This window comes from Salarias fasciatus, chromosome 11, assembly GCF_902148845.1.
Source record: "Salarias fasciatus chromosome 11, fSalaFa1.1, whole genome shotgun sequence".
In the NCBI taxonomy this organism is placed as follows: Eukaryota; Metazoa; Chordata; class Actinopteri; order Blenniiformes; family Blenniidae; genus Salarias; species Salarias fasciatus.
Genome location: NC_043755.1, coordinates 33,772,726 through 33,777,291, shown reverse-complemented (window position 1 = coordinate 33,777,291; position 4,566 = coordinate 33,772,726). Strand labels below are relative to the sequence as shown.

Here is a 4,566-nt window from a genome sequence, read left to right as displayed (position 1 = left end):
GCGGAAATGACGTGTTGTTTCATTCTAGAGGGGATGAAACTCATGAAACCGCCCCACGCGTCGTTCAGGAGATGTTTGAGTTTTCTCGAGCGTTGTTTTGAGTGCAGATTCAAACCAGCAGGTGGCGCCAAAAAGCCGCAGAACACACCTTCAACAGGGTCGGATCCTGACAGAGGAGCTTTGATGAGTTTGACTTCTCCAGAAACCCAGGAATTTGCCCTAAAAATGTGATTTTTTTTTTTTTTGATCAATGTGTTAAATTTACACACAAGACTGGAGCCATAAATATATTGAACTGAATTCGACGGGAGAGGGGTTCTTTTCAAAAGCCTCATTCAAATTACATAAATCAAAAGCCCACAATAATAAAGGAGAGTTGGTCATCATCTGATCACCTGCATCTGAATCCTGACTGGCAATTGATTGATCGAACTAATCATAGTTAATCATTACACGACAACATCTTCAAGTGAAAACAGAAACCTCTCGTTGCTCAGAGCGGCTGAAAACACAACATTCTGTCCACGCTCCCTAAACACAGAATTTTCTGAAAGTACTCTGACTCTGTCTTCATGTAAACATTCAAAAACGAAAGAAAAAAGAAATTGCACAAAGACCCTGACAGTGTAAGAATCCCCTCACAGTGCAGAGATACTCTGAGCAACAATCACAGTGAAAGGATTCTTTCAAAATACAGGAATATGTCCATGGTGCAGAAAACGTCCTGTCAGAACACAGTGTGCCACACAGTGCAAAGACTTCACACAGACGTGTCGTCACAGTGAAAAATGTCCCCACTGCACCAGAATACAGTAAGGACAGGCCTTCACTGCGAAAAACATGTCATCACGGAGCGGAAATGCCCCAACAAAAGAAATCCCCGCAGTGCGAAGACATTTAGATGGTGAAAAAAATGCCTCCACTGTGCAGAAAAACACAGATACCCCCATGATGCATAGTTTTGTTTACATGGCTCAGACGTGCCTTCACAGTGGAGAAATGCTTCCGTCATGCAGAAATAGCTCCACAGTGCAGAGAATGTTTCAACAGCTGTGAACGCCTCGCCCACCAGAGAAATGATCCAGCACACTGCCCTCACTACACACACACACACACACACACACACACACACACACACACACTAATCACAGACTCCAGCTCACAAGCCCCGCCCACCTCAGAGTGTATATACTGAGCAGCCCAGAAGCTGGAGAGCAGAATTTCTGAGTGTTCTAAGTTCCTACGTCCAGTGAAGGCAGCGCCGTCGTGATGGTGGTGGAGGAGAGAAGAGTGGTGGAGGTGACGGAGGCGAACCAGCAGAGGGTAGAGGTCAACATCCTGCTGCTGGGAGCGCACAACGTGGGCAAGTCGGGTCAGTCTCACACACGTTTCCTCTGCTTTTCATTCCAGCCTGAATTCATTCATCAGTTTTTTTCATCCCAATAATCGGATCACAGCTCCATGAAGCCTCCCGTGCGGCTGAATGTGTTTGAAAAGTAATCTAAAGCAGAGTTCTGATGTTGTGAATTGTTGGTTTCTGTGCAGCTCTGACAGTCAGATTCCTGACCAGGAGGTTCATCGGGAGTACGGAGATATGGTGGAGCTTCACTTCCTCACACTCTGACATCTCTGAATGCCTCTCACTGGTGATACTGAGGCCCTTCTTCTTCTTTAGAGTCCGTTTACAGCCGAGTGGACCGGGTCAATGGTCAGGAGATCTCCTTCAACATCTGGGACTCCCAGTACACACAGGTAGCTACACACACACGCACACGCTCACACACACACACACACACCCACATCTACCACTTTACAGGAGTAATCAGAGTAGTGAAAGGAGTAATCAGTGTGAGTGTGTTTGTGTCCAGCTTTCAGAGAAGTGTGTCTCCACGAGCGACAAGCAGCTGCAGTGGGCCGACGGATGATCCTGGTCTACGACATCTGCGACCGCGGCAGCTTCGAGGTGGTCCGGCAGCAGCTGCAGCGGATCCGCCGCCGCAGGAATCGCTGAGCGCGCCCGTGGTCATCGTGGGAACAAGCGGGACCTGCGGAGCCACCGCAGCGTGTCCGGCGAGGAGGGCCGCCTGCTGGCCCTGTCGCGCGCTGCGGCTTCTTCGAGGTGTCGGCGGCCGAGACGTACCACGGCGCTGCTGGTGTTCCACCGGCTGGTCGACCTCGTCGCCGAGAGCCGCGCGCTCAGGAAGAGCACGGCCGGCGTCCGCGGGATTGTCCGGCGTGTCGGCAGTGTTCGCCAAGAAACGGGCGGAATGAACGTTCAAAGCGCGTCTGTGGAATTCTGGCGAGGTGAAGACTTTCTGCTGCAGATGTCAAAGGTCAAAGGTCAAGAGGAGATGGACCCGCGCAGGTCGAGACAACGGTTGTTCAGTTTTTAAGTTGTTTGGTTGGCCATGTGTTGGGTTGTTTGGTTGGTCGGTCAGGTGTTGGACCGTTTGGCTGCTCAGCTGGTGAATTGCTTGAGGGGTCATTTGTTTGGTCGCTGGGTTTACACGAAAGTTGGTCAAAGAAAAGTTGCAGGAATGAAGAGTTTCAGAGTGAAATCAGTTGGCTCGAGCTGATTGAACAGATCGGTTTTTGGAGGTTTTTAGGATGTTTTCTTCACAGTGAAGAAATGAACAGTTCGGTTCCTCAGAGGATGAACCTCAGTGACTCTGGACACGGTGTGACCTTTGCTCTAGAGATGATCATGGTTTTAAGTTTTGCTCCTTGTTTAAGAACATCCAAACACAATTCAGGCAACTTTAAACTGCTCAAACCATCCATGTAGCCCAGAGGACGAACCCTGATGACTCTCAAATAGTCACGGTCAAGACCAGATTTTTCAAGACTGTATATTCTTTTATAGTTTTATCAACCCACAACTTTGGGTTTTCAAACATCAGTTTATTTCAATATTCACATTCTGCAAAGGGTGAAATGAGGGTTGGTTCACTTTTCTGAGAAGATGAACCCTAATGGCACAGTTGGGCATCTCATTTCTTCAGTGAAACCAGCTGGTCTGAGTTTATCAAGCGTCGATCAGGTGACTCTGTTTGGCGCTTGGATGTTCATCCTCCAGGGAGAATTCATGTTCTTCAGAGGGCGAGCTGCTGAGCCGTTCCTGTAACGACCAATGAAGTTTGGTTTGTGTTCCTCAGACGATGAGCCCTGAATACTGCGGAACATCTGACTTTACCATTCAAAATTCACCTGTAAATGATCTTTTACAACATTAAAAATTCACTGAATGTTGATTTTCCATCCTCCGGGGAGCTTTATGTTCCCCAGAGGATGAGTCCAGGTGACTGTGGTTGATTTTGGTTGTGAGACCTCTCAACAAAGTGTTGAGGTGATTTACGTGTTTTACATTCATGATCCTAAAACAGATGTTTTAACAAATTGTTTTAATAAACTGTTTTTTCATACTTATTTGGTGTTGATGCGTATTTTAAAGAACATTCATGTTCCCCTGATGAGCTGTGATAACTTACAAACATTTGATTGTTTCCAGAACATGGACCAGATGCCTCCATGATGACCGTTGATCCCATCAGACAAGCTCATGCCTTTTTCATAAACTATTCTCCTGTTCTATTTTCAGTCAAGTAGTTTTTTTTTTTAAACAAACCTTGAAGAGAAGAAAGTAGAAAACCAGAAAAATGAACTGAAGGTATGACGAGCATCACTGAACTGAAAGGAAACATCTGTCCATCCATCCATCCATCCATTTTCTGGCGCTTGTCCTTTTCGGGGTTGTGGGTGGTGAAACACTTTCTAGATAAAAGTTTGATGAGCTTGTAAAACTCAACAGTGGCCCCTTCTGACTCCTGGTGGTACTGCAACGATTGGTCCTGAAGCTTCCAGAATACTGAGGGGCATATGTAATGTCCAGTATTCACGTCAAGGACGGTTTAATCCTTAAAAATGAAGCTGTTTTATAAATCTGGCATTCTTGGTGAGGGCAATGGGGTCTTTCTACACTCCCATTTCCTGGTGCCTCTCCTGGTTTTGGGAGGGTGGGGGTGGGGGCAATAACTAATGGCAATCTGGATTAGGTCTCTCCTGATGTCCTGGTTTGTAATTTGACACCTGGATCCTCAGGTCGCTCGTCCCAGATAACTACCGCTATATTCTCTAGCAAAAGTCTGCAGGGTGTTCTCTGTTCTCTCTCTGTTCGGTGTGAGCACCGCTCGTTTGGAGTGTCAGTTCCAATCGAAGGGTCACTGTGGATCTTTGCACCCTCTTCCTTCTCTCCACTCATTAGTTCCTTCACTTTTGTCTCTCTTCCTGTCTTTCTTGTCCCCCTGTCAGGTTTAAACAATATCATGTACCAGTCTTAAAAAACAAATAAAGTAAGTATCATACTATCAAGAGAGCTTTATACCTATAAGCTCCTGTTGCAAGAGTGGATCTGTGCGGCATATTCCAGCAGCCAGGTCTGCTTTCTGCTGCGTTGATGCGAACAGGACGGGGGAAAAAACCAAAAAAACAAAAAACAAAGAAAATCTGGCATTCTTGAAGCTTTATTGTAGCGGACAGAGAGTTACATCGGATACAATTTGGAGATAA

At 46.6% G+C, this 4,566-nt stretch overlaps 1 pseudogene; it reads left to right on the top strand.

Annotated features, from left to right (window-relative positions):
* Window positions 1–1,209: 1,209 nt before the first annotated feature.
* On the top strand, window positions 1,210–2,271 carry LOC115396186 (ras-related and estrogen-regulated growth inhibitor-like protein; annotated as a pseudogene).
* The last annotated feature ends 2,295 nt before the right edge of the window (window positions 2,272–4,566 follow it).